This window comes from Zootoca vivipara, chromosome 3 (assembly GCF_965207765.1).
Source record: "Zootoca vivipara chromosome 3, rZooViv2.hap1.1, whole genome shotgun sequence".
Classification (NCBI taxonomy): Eukaryota; Metazoa; Chordata; class Lepidosauria; order Squamata; family Lacertidae; genus Zootoca; species Zootoca vivipara.
Genome location: NC_142586.1, coordinates 77,404,406 through 77,422,802, shown reverse-complemented (window position 1 = coordinate 77,422,802; position 18,397 = coordinate 77,404,406). Strand labels below are relative to the sequence as shown.

Sequence of the window (18,397 nt, the reverse complement as noted above, 5' to 3'; positions counted from 1 at the left end):
ATAATAATAAAAACACAGGCAGCCCTTGAGTATATTCAATACCCCCACCCCGTTATTTGATGCCATAGTTAGTATTATTTAAAAGGATGGGAGAAACCTGGCATGAGAAAAGGATTTAGGAGTCTTGGTAGACCACAAACTTGACATGAGTCAACAGTGTGATGCAGCAGCTAAAAAAGCCAATGCAATTCTGGGCTGCATCAATAGGAGTATAGCATCTAGATCAAGGGAAGTAATAGTACCACTGTATTCTGCTCTGGTCAGACCTCACCTGGAATACTGTGTCCAGTTCTGGGCACCACAGTTCAAGAAGGTTACTGACAAGCTGGAACGTGTCCAGAAGAGGGCAACCAAAATGGTCAAAGGCCTGGAAACGATGCCTTATGAGGAACGGCTTAGGGAGCTGGGTATGTTTAGCCTGGAGAAGAGAAGGTTAAGGGGTGATATGATAGCCATGTTCAAATATATAAAAGGGTGTCATACAGAGGAGGGAGAAAGGTTGTTTTCTGCTGCTCCAGAGAAGCGGACACTGAGCAATGGATTCAAACTACAAGAAAGAAGATTCCACCTAAACATTAGGAAGAACTTCCTGACAGTAAGAGCTGTTCGGCAGTGGAATTTGCTACCAAGGAGTGTGGTGGAGTCTCCTTCTTTGGAGGTCTTTAAGCAGAGGCTCGACAGGCATATGTCAAGAATGCTTTGATGGTGTTTCCTGCTTGGCAGGGGGTTGGACTGAATGGCCCTTGTGTTCTCTTCCAACTCTATGATTCTATGATTCAACACCCCCCCCCCTACAAATACACACACACACCTTGACTTGATTCAATACACACACATACACAGCCCTTGAGTTTATTCAACATCCCCAAGAAGAGCCTGAAGTGGCTCACTAAGGTAGCATTGGCCATGCTCCCCCCCCCCCCGGCCTGGCAGAGGAAGTCCAGCACCTCGGCTTGGCTCAGCTCTTTGGCCATGATGACCTTGAAATCCTGGGCGCACGGATCACCTCCGTGGGCCCAGCGTGCACGGCTCTCGCTGCTGCTGCTGCTGCTGCCGCTGCTTCCTCCTCCATCCAGCCATGCTCCACCTTGCCAAGCTTATCTCCTCCCCAGCCCCGCCGCAGCTCCGCACGCCCGAGGCATTCAGGAACAGAAACCGTTGCACACTCGCACTCTCCCCCGGGGCAGTTTCACCTGGGCTCCGTAGCCCCGCCCACATTCCCACTTCGTGGCCCCTCCCCTCCTGTGCCTTGGCCCCGCCCCTGAATGACCATCGCTTGCTCCCCCTAGTTTAGATCCTGGGTACGCCCCTGCATCCCAGCATAACTATCTGATACTGTGTGTGTGTGTGTTCCCTAGTGCTCATAGCAGTGGCTAAACATTTTGCATTTTTTTTCTATCACCTGCTTATCTTTATCAGCCACCAACAAAGGCACATAGAACATTGAAGACTGACCATCTAGAACAATAAATAGCAATAGAAATATGTCATCTATAGTGCATGTTTTAAAGAAGAACATGCAATTTTTCCTATGTTTATTACGCTTATACACTTCCTTTTGTTCCAGTGAGCGTAAGCCAGCATAAACAGCACCCTCACCCCATTTTATCTTCCAAACAACCCAATGAGGCAGGTTCAAATTGAGAGACAGCAGCCAACGCCCCTGATCATGCAGTGAGCTTCACGATTGACTGGTGATTTGAATAATGTTTCTCAAATGTCACCTTCTATATTTCTTTCAGCAGCAAGTACAGTTGTCAACTGACCACTGCACAGTTCTGTGGATTTAAGTTTTTCTTGTTGCCCCGGAGCTTTCAACTCATATCACAAATCCTTTCCAGAAATGGAAGTAGGCATTCCCACCAATCAAGCAATGTACGGTCACTACTACTGCTCTGGCACACATACGAAGCTCTCTCATCTCTAACAGTGTACCCATTCATCTCAATGGAGGAAGCATATCTGCATGTTTATTTTTTGTTTGTTTGCATACATAATTTCTTTCATTGAAATGAATAAGCAGATCTTTTCCCCCCAAGTGATTCTCCCACACTCCTAGCTATTTTCTACTCTATCAAACCAAAAGAATAGAGAATGGGCAGCTCTTTCTTTTGGCTTTAGGCTTGAGCCTGTTCAGTACATGCCCTCCATTGAACTGTTCAATGTCATGAAATGTGATTCTCCATCCTAAAATGCCCATATTTAACTCCTGGCCTTTTTTCTACTTGGCACACTATTTGGACAAAGGTTAGTTGTATATTTTACCAACTAACCATCAATTTAATGAAGACAAATACTGATCTCCAGGCTAGGTGAGTCCACCCCACCCCCCTTCTACTCTGAATGAGAGCCTTGTTGAACACTCTGTTGATACAAGGTTGAGAAGTGTATTATACCATAAGGGACCAGTTTACATACAGCAGTATACCCTGCCTTTTTATTATTAAGGCAATCCATCATTCAGCATATACACCATGTTTAAGAAATAGGTGGATCATGCTGATATGTTTTGATTAGGCATGAAATTCATAAAGTTCATTTGTGAAAAGAGACAACTTCATGGGGGGAAACGAATTAGTAACATTTCAGAAGAATTGTTAGGCAGAAAAAGAGTACATAGGTGAGAAAAACACAGAGCAGACATGGCTGAATGAAAAGCAGGGAAGAGGCAGACATAATTCCAGGGTACAGATAATGCACACATATGTTTGCGTCAAGGTGTAAAACGTAATAAAAGAATAGCATCTCAAAAATATGCCTGGAAAGTCCTCATTATATCAATATGCACCTGGGCCAATGGAATCTGCCCCAGCTGTGCATCAACAGAATTGATCACTGAGGCTGCTTTAGTTCTAATCATAACACCATTCTTTTCCTTTGTCAGGTAGAAGTGGGGCAGAGGGGCATAGAGCTTGCTGTTAAAGGAAAGCGTGGGGAACCTGTGGCTAGCTAGACAAAAGCTCTCATCATCCCTGACAAATGCAAGTGCCACAGGTTCTGCACTTCTGTATTAAGATTAAGATATCTATTACGTGTAATGTAACAATGCATTAGTTACATGTAATTCATAATTTGTTACAATGCTTTTATTGAAAATCCCCCTAACTCATCAATACATAAAGCAGTAAAATAAATATGATGGGTGCTACAATGCTTAAACTATGCAAAGATTATCATAAAATATTAGCATTCTTCCGTGCTTCAAACTCTAGTACACAACTGGGATAACAGAAAGACCCTTGGCCAAAAAAACCACAAATTACATAACAACAGCAAATTGCCACCCTAACCCCTTGGATTGTAGCAACTAAGTTTTACTCCGAGTAGACCCATTGAAATTGATATACTTAAGTGAGTCATGTCTATTATTGGCTGCAACTGAGATAAAAATAACTAGCAGGGAACCTCCACACATCCTGCACATGTCTGTAGCAACTGGAAATGTTGGAAGAATTATTATGCTTCCATCAATTACATTAAATAGATACACATTTCCAAGACACACACCCAATATTCTCTAGCACGAATAATAAGCAAATGTTGCTTAGGAAAAGATAAAGTTCTCTTTCTGTTATGAAGACATCATTCCCTTAATGCACACAAAATCCGATTGGAAACTCAGCACGGCTGTACAAAAGAATGTTGCTTACCAGAAGCAACAGAAGCCTCTTCTATTCCAGCTTTGTGGTTCTCTTGTATTAAGGGCTTGGCATCATGTAGAAAGAGAGGCCTGCAGGACTGGGCCTTGTAAGCAATTTGCTACACTTGTCATCCCTGGAGTATAAAGGCCTTTTCTGGAGGATATTGTTCTAGCAAAATTACCCACTGCAAAAGGCCAGCAGCAGGCTCATCTTGTCTCAATCAAGGCTGGACAAAGAGGAAAGCCCAGCACGTGTAACTGTCATTTGTACAATTAGCCTTTTTGACTGCAGACACTAGTTTTCAGAAGTACCTAATTCCTCATCGGAAGATGCTTTCCCCCACCCAATCTGTCAAAGGCATACAAGTGTGTGCTGCTTATAGGAGCATGCAACGAATGCCTTTCCAGAGTACGAGCACCAACACAATGACAATCAAATTAACATTCACATCTATATCACGTTTCTGAGATGTTATGTTGCCAAATGTGAAATTGGAAATAGAATATAAGGGACAGGCAACAGGGGGAAAATGTTTAAAAGACATCAGTTGTAGCCCTAGAAAGCAGTAAATAAAATATCAGTCTCCATTTGCTACTTAATTTTTCCATGTGCTGCTTAGCAAACATACCAATTAATAAATATTATAAAAACAAAGGCTGTAATCATAAAAGATGCTAACAAGGAAGTATGCCCCATTAAACACAATCACATTTACATCTGAGTAAACACGCCTAGATTTCCACTAAAGGAGAATCAGTCCTCCAAAGAAATCACCCAGGGCCAAAGACTACTATGACTACAGACCACAACTACAATCTGTAAGGATCGCACCATGTTCCTTGAAACTTGAATTATATGGTCAGTTCTGGTGGTAATTGCACCAGGCAACCGAGTACATGTGGACATCATCTTAAAAAACCAACAACCCCAGAGGGACAGGGGTTGGGGCTCAGACAGCCCACACTTCAGCCCTATCCTCTCCCTGGCATTCCTTCCTTCCTTCCTTCCTTCCTTCCTTCCTTCCTTCCTTCCTTCCTTCCTTCCTTCCTCTGAGGCCGCTTCAGCTCCTGGCAACCAGCACCCCCTGGCCAGTCCCCAAGGCAGCATTCGCCTGGGGAGCTTGTAGCCAGGGCTGCTGCAACAAACAGTTGTGCAAGCTTTTGGGAGGCAGAGGCACAAGGGGGCATCAGAGGAGACGGGAAGGAAAGCAGGATAAGACAGTGCTGCCCCTGGCACCCCTGTCCATCATTCAAGGCACCCCAGGGTGCCACGCCACACTGGTTGAAAAACTGCATAGACGAAAGACTAATTGTATGCTATGCTTACAACATGATGAACAATTAAATACTAGAAGTGGGTAATAGTCACCAGCACCACAATCCACAGGGAGGGGAGGTTTAGGCCTTCCCTCCCCAACTGCAATCTCAGGACAAAACAAAACAAATCAAAAAATGTTGTCATGATGTGGCGATAAATAATATGGTTGCTAATCACATTGTTAGCTGTATGTGTATGTTGTAAGGCCCACAGAAGCTGGTGGAGAATAAGGTTGCAATGCAGCCCTGGTGTCACACCCCCTTCCAGGAAAATCCTATCCTTTCCAACACAGAGAAAAATCCCCACACATAGTTCAGCTGTTCATGCTTGGAGAAGGATTTAAGCTATTAAATTTATCTCCCTTTTTCTTTTTTGCTATGTCTTCTACTGCTCTGCAGACAAAATTAGTATTTGCTTCCTCCACCCATTTAACCTAGTTGAGTGTCTGATATAGACCTTGAGGCTTTAAAACGGTTCGTACAAAGAGTATTTCTGTAGCACTGGGATGATCACAATGTATTATTTTGCAAAGTAAATTATGCCTTTAACTGAACAAGGGAAAATCTCTTTCGGCTGCTGAGCATGCTAGAGGGAGACTATGGCTGACAGACTAATCCTGAACCCCCATACCTGCAGCCTCACAAATGGAGGAGGTGCTTGCTCAGCCTGTATGCCGATTCTTGCCTTTTCATCTTTAGCTGTATTTTTGTATTAAACATTGAAACCAATCAACTTCTCTCTAAGAAAGTCAGTGTAACTCAGATAGGGCTGCATACAGATAGGAAGGTAATTTCCTGTGGAGTCACTCTGTCACAGCAGAGTCTTCTGTCTACTTAAAAGATGAATAGGATGTAACTTCTTTTTAAATAGAGCTTCAGGTTGCATATGGGTCTATGCTCATAGGCTACCCCACTGCAGAAATCTATGATCAATGCTTTGATATTGATATGCAACAGAAGGGCAAAGACTAGCTGCACTGGCCTGAGCAGAACGCCCTTCACGTGGTTTGCCTTTATTGTACATGAACTTGTTTTTTAATGTGTTGTATTGAATCCTTTTTATTATACATCCGTGCTTCCCAAACTCTCTGATGTGGTGGATGAGCAATTCCTGTCCCCTTAATGTGCCAGAGACTGGTCCCATATTTGGTCCCACCCAACCTGGGCTGTGGTGGAGTCACTGTAGACCAGCAGCCAATGGCTCAAGGGCTGGAGCAGGTCTGTGGACCACTATTTTAAGTAGGTCTGTTGTGCATCATGTTGGTCTTATTTTAATCAGAGGCAGCTGGTAGTGTTTGGGATGCTGTATCCTATTTATATTGTTATTTCAGGGTATTGTGGGATTCTCTGAAGTTGATCACATCAGAACACAATAAAGCAATGTGGTGAAAAGTTAGGGGATGAACCATGAATGCTCTCTTCCACTCTCCTGGTCCAATATAGCTGCTTGCAACTACACAAAGGAGAGAGACACTGTGTAATGGGTGGCTCCTTAGTCTACAGACAAAAAGTGCACAATGAAGTGCAAGGCTGCCAGGATTGGAGTGGTCAAGTATGATAATGCCTTGCCTAGATAGAAAGGGTGTGTGTGTGTGTGTGTGTGTGTGTGTGTGTGTGTGTGTAGAAGCCCATGACCTTGCTCCATTCACATTTGGCATTTGTGCCAACCAGTATTGGCATGTAGCCCCTAGAAAGTTGTTCAGGGTGGAATGAAGCCCTCCAGCTGAAAAAGATTATCCACCTCTGACCTAGAGAATGAGACTATGGAGAGCTGGTTAAACCAAACGTGTCTACCTAATACAGCAGATACCTAATCCTAAGCCTAAACAAATATATTTGTCATCCAAAAGGAAATACCAGTAAGTAATGCTTAGAGAAAAATTCTTTAACAAATGCAAAGGACTGAGTAAGGGAAGTGGAACATATTTTTTTCCCCTCCTACACTAATTGTCCTGTCCTGTTTCATTGAAAGCAATCTCAGTTCCCCTGAGTCTCAAACCTGCTGTTTATCTCCCCTATCTAGTTATTTTTAATTTGTACTTCTATTATTATCACTGCATTATTAATATGCCATGATAAGCTGGGAAATAGCTTGGTGGAGTTCAATTTCAGCAATGCCTCGCACCACATAATAGTCGTCATGATAAATTGTTCCCTGCAATCTGAAAAGATTCACGATACTCACTGCACACTGAGTATGAGTCTCCTGGGGAGCTCAGCTTCCTCGTTTGGGTTGCTGTTCAACTTTCCCAAAAGGAGTGTGGGCCTCCTTATGTTTATCACATCTGCACATGCTGTTATCAATCAGTGTGCATGCCTTCACCTTCTGTGTGGCCAGACAAGCACACACATCCCTAGTGCCGCTGTCAGATCTAGTGCCAACACATAGCTCAGCACGCTCCTAAGAGATGATAGTAATTTAAAGGCAAAACCCAATGTTTAAATTATTTGCATGCATGGCAAAAGCTTTTGGAGAAGGGCAAATGCCAGAGAGTGGGATTAAGGTGTGGGGGCTGATTTAGCCAACGACAGCATTTTATTCTTAATATTTTGTACCTGGGCTAAAGCCATCTAGGCACAGAGCCGGAAAACACAGCTTCACACTATTTTAATAGGCATGTTGCATTTTCCTCCGGGAGAAACCAGGGCAGAATTTACAAGTCTGTGCTGGACCATCTCTACATATTTGGAATACTGCTGTCTGGTAATAGAAACAAATATACATATATTGCCTACAACAGCCTGGAGATGTCATGGATAAGGCATTAAACTTTGTAAAACAATGTACTGTATTCTTCTGCGTATAAGACTACTTTTTAACCCAGGAAACTCTCAAAAGTTGGGGGTTGTCTTATACGCCGGGTTGTCTTATACGCAGCCGCAGAAGCGATTTCTGGCGCTGCGGACATTTTGGAAATGGGCAGTGCAGTGCCTGAAATCGCTTCTGTGCATGTCCAGACATGATTTTTGGCTTCCGGACATGCGCAGAAGTGATTTCTGGTGCTGCGGACATTTTGGATATGGGCAGTGTGGGCATGTCCAGCCCACGGACGATCGTAGGAAGAGGGGTAGTCTTATACGGCGAGTATATCCCAAACTCTATATTTTAACTGGAAAAGTTGGGGGTCATCTTATACACCCAGTACGCCGGAAAATACGGTACATGCATCATTCAGCTGATCACAATATTTGTTTTCATATTTAAAAACTAACTACTGTAAAGAAGAAGTACTGACAATAATAGTTCTGAGGTTCCTAACTTGCTCTTAGTTCTTGCTTACACACATCCTGATATTTAATCACCAGCATTATATAAACTAATTTAATATGTTAAATAGCACTTGGCAATAGGTGTTAACATTTAGTGCATCTAACTGCTGAAGAGATGTTGGTTGAAAAGTAAACAGGGAAAGTAAACACATAGGTGCCCTTTAGGAAGATCATTTTAACGTGCTGTGGGTGGGTTGAGAAAGGATGAAGAGAGAGGCAAGGAGTTAATATTTTAGAAGAAGCCAGTTAGAACAAACTTTTCTGTGAACTTTAAAATGTATTCTGCTTATTTAAATGTAACACCACACCTTCTGAAAAGCTATATCCAAGGGTCAATGTAGAAATAAATGGCAACATTTCCCCAGAATGGAAAGTCCCCAAGGGAAATCAATTCAGAATGCTACAGTATGGTCAATTAAAGTCCCCAGAGGAATTGATGAACTACAATTTAATACAACAGTAAAGCAGCTTCACAAAATCCTCACACAGCAAGTGGCATCTACTGAATAATTACAATATACAATACTACCCAAAAAACTTAAGCTATACTGTATATTTATTTATTTATTTATTTATTTATTTATTTATTTATTTATTTATATACTTAGAAAAGAAAAAGTTCATCTAGCTCTATCTTATAGTTATTGTACTTGCGAGGCTGCTTTGTAAATACTCACCACCACCAATGGAAACCAACCTGGTGCAAAGTGAAGAACAAATATCTAAATAACAAATCTGGGAATTACCCAAAATGCTTTTCACCCAGGGAAGCAAAGGAGAAAGCCACACACTCTTCAAAAGGTGTCCTGCGTCACATATTATTTATACCCACCACTAGCGAGTTCTACATGAAAGCCATGATTTTGAAAAAAATAGTTGGACTCCACAACTATTGTGGCAATAGCGTTATGAGATCACCAATCAGCAGAAAGGGGTCAAAAAAATGAGGAAGAGCACATGAAGAGTACAGAAGTGTGGGCAAGTGAGTGAACAAATAGTGAGTGAACAAACGACTAATTTATTTGATTTTTATACCCCTTCTTCGCCCAGTTTTTAAAGCAGTAAATAGTAAACCCATCTCAACAACATTCGAATCATTTTTAAATTTAAAAAACTATCAAACAAGAAATAAAAACAACAAACCTAGTAGAAAATAAAACAAGGAAGGGAATATTTAAAACCAAATTTCCAGATGTATCCACATGTCAGGATATGAAAAGAAAAGTAATTACAGGAAGGACATTTTTACAGGTTCCACCCTCTTCTGCTCCAACTACCGCACAATTGCCCTTTCGAAATCCAGCTTGCACTTCTGGGAGTTCTCGGTCCACATACTGCCTAAGCCTGCCTTGTAGAATTTTAAGCATAACCTTGCTAGCATGTGAAATGAGCGCAATTGTGCGGTAGTTGCAGCATTCTTTGGCACTGCCCTTCTTTGGAATTGGGATGTAGACTGATCTTCTCCAATCCTCTGGCCATTGCTGAGTTTTCCAAACTTGCTGGCATATTGGGTGTAGCACCTTAACAGCATCATCTTTTAAAATTTTAAACAGTTCAGCTGGAATATCATCACTCCCACTGGCCTTGTTATTAGCAGTGCTTTCTAAGGCCCATTTGACTTCACTCTCCAAGATGTCTGGCTCAAGGTCAGCAACCACACTAGAATGCTGCAACTACCGCACAATTGCGCTCATTTCACATGCTAGCAAGGTTATGCTTAAAATTCTACAAGGCAGGCTTAGGCAGTATGTGGACCGAGAACTCCCAGAAGTGCAAGCTGGATTTCGAAAGGGCAGAGGAACCAGAGACCAAATAGCAAACATGCGCTGGATTATGGAGAAAGCTAGAGAGTTCCAGAAAAACGTCTACTTCTGCTTCATTGACTATGCAAAAGCCTTTGACTGTGTCGACCACAGCAAACTATGGCAAGTTCTTAAAGAAATGGGAGTGCCTGATCACCTCATCTGTCTCCTGAGAAATCTCTATGTGGGACAAGAAGCTACAGTTAGAACTGGATATGGAACAACTGAGTGGTTCAAAATTGGGAAAGGAGTACGACAAGGTTGTATATTGTCTCTCTGCTTATTTAACTTATATGCAGAATTCATCATGCGAAAGGCTGGACTAGATGAATCCCAAGCCGGAATTAAGATTGCCGGAAGAAATATCAACAACCTCAGATATGCAGATGACACAACCTTGATGGCAGAAAGCGAGGAGGAATTAAAGAACCTTTTAATGAGGGTGAAAGAGGAGAGCGCAAAATATGGTCTGAAGCTCAACATCAAAAAAACCAAGATCATGGCCCCTGGTCCCATCACCTCCTGGCAAATAGAAGGGGAAGAAATGGAGGCAGTGAGAGATTTTACTTTCTTGGGCTCCTTGATCACTGCAGATGGTGACAGCAGTCACGAAATTAAAAGACGCCTGCTTCTTGGGAGAAAAGCAATGACAAACCTAGACAGCATCTTAAAAAGCAGAGACATCACCTTGCCGACAAAGGTCCGTATAGTTAAAGCTATGGTTTTCCCAGTAGTGATGTATGGAAGTGAGAGCTGGACCATGAAGAAGGCTGATCGCCGAAGAATTGATGCTTTTGAATTATGGTGCTGGAGGAGACTCTTGAGAGTCCCATGGACTGCTAGAAGATCAAACCTATCCATTCTTAAGGAAATCAGCCCTGAGTGCTCCCTGGAAGGACAGATCGTGAAGCTGAGGCTCCAATACTTTGGCCACCTCATGAGAAGAGAAGAATCCTTGGAAAAGACCCTGATGTTGGGAAAGATTGAGGGCACTAGGAGAAGGGGACGACAGAGGACAAGATGGTTGGACAGTGTTCTCGAAGCTACGAACATGAGTTTGACCAAACTGCGGGAGGCAGTGGAAGACAGGAGTGCCTGGCGTGCTATGGTCCATGGGGTCACGAAGAGTCGGACACGACTAAACGACTAAACAACAACAACAACAACCCTCTTCTGGGAGTTACTGTAGCCCTTTTTTGCACCCACTTCCTCAGAATATAAATTCTCTCTTTGCATGCACTAAGGAACCACTTTCCCAGAGTATACCTAATTCTCCTTGGCTATGGTATATGTGTGCATACATGGGTAGATTTGTGGGACTTCCTTACCCAATGGCTACTTTACTGGGATGCAACCATCAGGAGGAAAGCCTCGCATCACTGGCATCACACATTGTAATAGCAGAAGTCATATACATACATACCTGAGCCATCTGGAGTTGCACCATGAAAAGCTGGCCATGTGCATTTGAAGGAGACCTATATCTATCCATCCTCTCAAGCATGCAGGCATAAATCCCTCTCAGTCAAATTAAAAGTAAAGTACCACACTTCCTCCCTACTATTTAGGTATATCTCCAGATCTTCTTCAATGCACCACCAGCCATACATTTAGTCAGGATGTCTTTAAGGAAGTGCAAAGCCGAGTGACCTTGTGGCTGAATCAATAGACTCAGTTGGATCATTAGTCTCTGTTATTACAGCACTGCTATAGCGAAGCTTCCAACAGTTTTACCATCCTGCCACTTTCCACAGAGCAAAGCTCATGGGCACACACAGAGAGGAATCAAATAACAAAAGAAAAGTTCTGACGTCTTGTGGAGGAGAAAGGCTGCAGATGCATATTCAAGCCTTTATTTAAACACTTACTACACATACTGTACATGCTTGTATATTTTGCAAGATCCCAGGTGTGGAAGAAACCAAGTTTGAAATCTATACCCACCATCATACTAGAGTCACCTTTTCACTTTAAGTCTATTTGATCACGACTTTCCTAATATTTGTAATAACCTTCTCCACAGGGATTTAGATCTCAGCAAATAATTAGAACTGTGTTCAAAATGCAGCTCCAAAAGCTGCACAGCAAATTAGAACTGATTAACTAGGCCTAGGCTAGTGCAAAGAAAAAAGTAGGCATATTATGAAACATAGAATGTAGAAATTGTGATCTAACAAAGAGAAAAATAATAATGTTGTGTGGTTGTTGTTTTTTAAAAAAGAAATAGCTACAGTATAGATAAGTGCTGGGATATGTAACAACTTTCCAAAGCTTTTAATTTAAGGTAGCAGTTTGCTATGTTCGACTCCATTGTAGTCTGAACTCTTCCACTATTTAAAGATAAAATCTGGAACTTTAAAACAAGGGTGGGCTCATGGCTTTGCAGGCAATCTTCTGGACAATGCATGCAATGAGAGGTAAAAGTGGCCACAGCAATAGATGTGATTTTTTTAAAAAAACTTTGACCAATAGGCCTCATTCCAGCCATGCAAAAGCCATAGATTTTTTTTTATTTTTATTTTTTACACACAAACATGCACTCCTCCATTCTCCATCATGGCAAGAATGCCCCTGTTTCAGGGCACATTCCAGCTAGGTGAAAGCGCTGAAGTAGCAGAGCCAGTGAGAAAGGTACTGTATCCTAAAATGCGGGGAGTGGCCTGGAGAGAGTCCTGAAGGCTAGACAGAGTGGCCTGGATGGCCTCATTCAGTCCCAAAGACTGAGGTTCCCCACTCCACCTAAAAGGAAATGCCATATGGCTACCACATTTGTAAGACAGAACACAAACATGCATGCCCAGCAGGGCCCCAGCATCATTTGGTGGGTGTCAATGCCAATTTGCAATACATGCCCTCTCCCCTACTCAGGCCCGGCTCTAGGTGCAGTCCTGGTGGTGCGGGGCGCCAGGGCGCCGGGCCGGCAGGGGGGGCGCTGCAAGGCGAAGCCGCGCAGAAGTCGTGCTGCGCGCTGCGAGGGTGGGGGCACTGGAGCGATCTCCGTGCCTCAGCGCCAGGACGCCCAACCTGCTCGAGATGGCCCTGCCCCTACTCATGCCACAATCCCATCTTATAATGCTATCTTGTAGGTCATGAAAAAAACATGTTATATTTTTATTGTAAACTTTTTTAAAATTGTTTTTGAAATTATAACTTGGCCCATACTGGGGCTTTTCTGCCATGCCCTAACAAACACGCACTCCTGGTGCAGCCAGACAGAAACACAACCTAACCCACACTATTAGGGGGGACATTGACAGAGGCTTTTATTTAGAAAGAAAAAGTTTTCATTGAAAGTTTGGGGAAACTGATGAGGAAGGTGAAGCCAGAGATTAAATCGTGTTCATGGCTCTTTTCCTTTATTTAGAAGAACTAAAGTTGTGTGTGTGTGTGTGTGTGTGTGTTTAAAAAAAAAGTGTAGGGAAAGGTAATAAACATATTTCTGAAAGTGCACACTGAACTTAGCCAACAAAGGCCTCAGTCAGATCCATCAAACCTGTTTCCTGACGAATATCTCTGTTACGGGGCCACTCTGACTTGAGGGCTAAAGGCCACCTGGCTTTCATTCCAAGTGGAACTAACTGTTTAATTTATAGAACAATCGGTTTGACTACAATGATGAACGCACATGTCTTCTTAAAATGCCTCATGGGGTATTCCTTCTTTTTCCTACATCAGTAACCATGGTAACTCTGAGGAGAACAGTTTTTGTTCTTCCTCTCAGAAATTGTTTCCCAGGGATAATGGCTGAAGCTCTCATTTGTCCTACAGCAATTAGCTTTTGACTTACTATGTGTCCCAATGCTGAAGCTTCAGAAGGAAAGATAGCTATGCCTCTTGCTTCCTTTTTAAGGTTCTCAAGATGAATGTTAGCAGCACATGTTTCAGAAGCTGGTCACAGGTTTCAGAAAAGCTTAATACACTGTGAAAGATATTTGTGGCCAAAAAGAATAAAAAAGCTCCCAGAGCCACAAACCCTTCTGCTAGAGCCTAATCTCCCCGACAACAACCAGAAATCTGGAAAAGTGAACTAACATCTCCCTGAAAGTAATGCTCCTGAACCAAAAATTGAAATAAGAGAACATTCTGTGATTCCTTGCCAGTTCCTGGCCTTTCCTCTCTCCTGTTGTCTCTCTGTTGTAGATTCTCTCTGCAAGTATGCACACCATTAAAATAATATAAACACAGCATCTAGTGTTATCTAAAATGATGTTGAAATGGTTTTTTCAATATAGACAAGAATTTGAAATCAGCTCTAATTTCTGCACCTTCTGATATAATAGCTTTCTTCACATGCAAAATACAAACTGTACATTCAGTCACAATACAGAACAGACCAAAGAATAGTATAGTGACTGAAATGCAGAAGAGATGTGAATGAAAAAGCACAAGCTTTTTGTTATGGAAGAGGGGGCACTTGACGATAAAGGAAAATTAAATTCTGTGGGAATCCCTTACAAACATCTGGCTACAGGCCTGCAACAGTGGCCTGCAGATACAAATTGAAACACCTCTGGACAAGATGAGTGTGCAGAGATGAGTGTCATTGTGTGAGATGGGAAACCAATTTGCACTATACAGCTCATTGCAGCACACACCTCTTACTTTAATTGGATTTGGTTGGGAATTGATCCAGAAGAAAAAGAAGGGTCAGAGAAGACCCATGACATGCAATTTTCTTCTCTCGTTGCTCCTCATTAAGATTTTGAGTCCCAGCTGCAGCATTGCATTTGACACTGGTGGAACGTCATTAAAAAGCAACAGAAGGATGGCGTTAGAAGGCAGAGAAAGTGAAATTAAGGTAAAATAACAGTAAACCAATACTGCTTTGGGATCCCAACCAAATTTCAATATACTTTGTGAAGAGATAGTCACAGCATGGAAGCCTGGTGGCAACGTGTGAGTCAGTACAGTGGTACCTCAGGTTAAGAACTTAATTCATTCTGGAGGTCCGTTCTTAACCTGAAACCATTCTTAACCTGAAGCACCACTTTAGCTAATGGGAGCTCCTGCTGCCGCCGCGCCGCCAAAGCATGATTTCTGTCCTCGTGCTGAAGCAAAGTTCTTAACCTGAGGTACTATTTCTGGGTTCGCGGAGTCTGTAACCTGAAGTGTTTGTAACATGAAGCATTTGTAACCTGAGGTACCACTGTACATACTTTTCTATTGTGTCTCCCTCTTTTGAAATAAAAAGAACCTTTAATGTCTCTGAAAACCTGGATGATAGCCAAATCTTTATTTGTATTGCAAATATATATCAAGCAGGTAGGGCTAGCTGTGTCAACAATTAACCACAAATTAAAACAGAAAGTTGTTACATTAATGTGGTTTGGTACTTACCATCTGCTAATTATGCTGAAACAGTCCACCCAATATCTTCATCCCCTAGATACGCACTACATTCTCTTAAATCCAGATCATCCTGCAGTATATATTTTATATATGCCGTATATATTTTATATATTCAGTATATATAGTATATATAGTATATATATATAGTATATATAGTTGTTTAGCTATATGTTTTATGGCCATTTCTTACGATACATATATTTACTCATATATGACAATGCTTATAGACATACAAAGTCAGCATGCTGTTCCTTCTGTAATGATGGAGCGGTTGGCCAGAACTACATACATGTTAGGCAAGTACAAAGCCGAAGGGCGCTGCAGATGCTCTCACCATTGACAAGGGAAGCTTGCCTTTCCATCAGTGTGAGCAGCTAATCATAGAAAGTTCCAGAGACCATTTCATTTGCTTGCACAGTTCTTTAGATTGAAAACACATTTAACACACTTAAGGTTTTTAAAGTATCGCAGAGTTGTCCATAGTTCATGCATCTCATCTTCGACATTACTAAATTGTGTGGAGCATTTTCTGGCCTCTCCATTTCAAGAAATGAAAATAGGGAAATATAAAGTTAGATTTCACCTTTACACTATTGTCAGCCAAAGATTAGTCGCTTGATACTTCTCTTTGACTATACAAAGGAAGAGAAAGACTGGCATTCTCAGTCGCTGCTCCCCACCTCTAGAACCTTTCCTCTGGTTTTCTACCTAAAGCATCTGAACATCTTTCAAATGTAACATATAAAGTCTCTTGAGTGGCATGCTAGGGAGGAAGAGTTTGTTTATATTTTGGTAGACACACTTTGTATTTTTCAGGGCTACATCAGGGAGGAAATTAACCTTCTGTCTCTTAATGGGGCAGTTTCTCTTTCTTCCTAGTTCCATTTACTGGTTATCCCTTTCTCCTGCACAGCCAGCGTCTGAGCTATATATCACAATCCTAAACAGCTACTAGTCCTATATACTCACCCTACCAGCCTTGCACAAAGACCTATTTCTATTCTAACTTAGAACAAGTTGCAGAAATATCGCTGATAGAAAGCAAGGAGAGCAGGATGGCATCATAACCTTTTAGAAGTTTTCAAAGAGCTTGACTGCTCAGACATCAATAGTCACAGGGTAGACCAGCTTAAATAAAGAGATTACATTTACCTTTTTCTGTTCTAAGAGGAAATTAAATTACCAACTTACACTCATACTTTGAATTATGATTAGCTGAAAATACAGGTTAGTTTACAAACTATGTAGTACATTATTAATTCAAATTCATATATTAAGCAATTGAATTTAAAGTATTTTGGAATGTATTAAATTAGATTTGTCTGTAGAAGTGTATGGTGTCCCAGAACACATGAAGAAATGTGCCAAAACACCCTCTCTAGAGCTGCTTCTCACTTTATGCAGCAGGCTTGTTTGCCCGAGGCCATATCACTGTTATCTGGCATTTTCTGTAGTAAATAGCAGTGCTTATATATTATCAGCATACATGTTACAGGGTAATCATTGTTAAAGTTACGAGTTTAATGTACATAAAATGCTGTGTTTGAATGCACTGTATTTAAAATGCTGTAAAGGCAAGTTTGCCTTAGGCAAAAAGGTTCCACTCTGGCAAAAGCGTCAGAGAAGACTGGTATTTTTTCCCATTAGAATGAGATAAGCTACCTGATGACTCATCTCTGGAAACATGGAAACACCAGCTGCAGAGCTGTCACAGCAGGAAGCTGAAACTTGAGAAGCCAGTGTGTGCTTGTTGGAGATGACTAGTAGCCGCAGCCCTGCGGTTGCAGAGAAATTATGCAATGATGAACAAGCTAAGGATCTCCCTCTGGGACCAGAGAGAGGAAAGTTTACTGAACTGCATACCGGTAAATAACTGAGCGTCGTTGCTTGCTTGCAATGTGTTGCTTTGTTTTTTTGTAACACCTATCTTATTGTAACTAGTACTGTACTTAAGGCTGTTCTGCAGTAAAGCTCTGAAGTGCATTCTTGCAGTGGAAAGAATTCATATCTACACAAGGGCCAGATTAAGGACTCCGCTGAACAACTCTGACAATCAGTCTAACCTTTTAGTATACCCTTAATGGCTCAGGACAGGTTTACTTAAGGAATCACCTTCATACATGCAGGGCCGTCTTAAGCACCCCTGGCACCGCGGAGCAACTGATCCCTCCGGCGCCCCCCCCCGCCCCGTTTCCCAGCGCGGTGGGCGGGCCGCGGCTGCCACAGGCGCTACTGCGCGGCGCCGCGGCGGGCAGGCAGGCACAGCGCGGTTGTCCGAACCGGCCGGCCAGCGGGCGGGCGCAGCTCGCGGCGCCCTCCTGGCGGGGCAGCGCCATGGTGCCCTGCACTACCGGGGGTCTATCTAGAGCCGGCCCTGCATACATGCCTACTCAATCCCTGTAATTTTTGGAATTAGCACTTTTACAAGTGCCACAAAAATCCACATCTGTAAGGAGTTGTTCCTTTTGTGTGACAGCACATGTGCTCTGGAACTCCCTGTCTCTTGGCATTAGACAGGTGTGTAACTACCGGTATATTCTTCTAAATGCTAGCTGAAAACTTTCCTATTTCAGCAAGCCTATTCAAACACAACTTAATTTGTTTTAAAGTGTTATTGACTTTTATATTTGTTTTTAATGGTAATGGTTCTATGTATATTTCTTTTTCACTGGTTTATGGGCTTTCACGATGTTTGTACGTAAATTGATCTGTGCGCTGCCTGGAAAATTGATCCATCGAATTATAAATTTTCTAAACAAATATATAAATCAAAGGCCCCCAGTTTTGTGTACATGGGCACTGTGCACAAACATAAACATTTTCTCTTCATAATTTTAGGCTACAACCCTATGAACGCGTACTTGGGAGTAAGTTCCACTGAGACTTATTTGCAGTGCTTCCCCCTCCCTAAAATATGTTTAGGGGTACTATCATTTTGACTCCAGAAAATCACCATTTTTAGTTCAACTCAGGAAAAATAAATATAGTAAATGGACAAAAGTATAAAGATTCACAAAAT

General features: G+C 42.1%; 1 protein-coding gene across 3 annotated transcripts in view; it reads right to left on the bottom strand.

The window, feature by feature from the left end:
* The window catches only part of KIF26B (kinesin family member 26B), a 275,544-nt gene that overhangs the window by 84,526 nt on the left and 172,621 nt on the right, over positions 1-18,397 (bottom strand). The window lies entirely within an intron of this gene.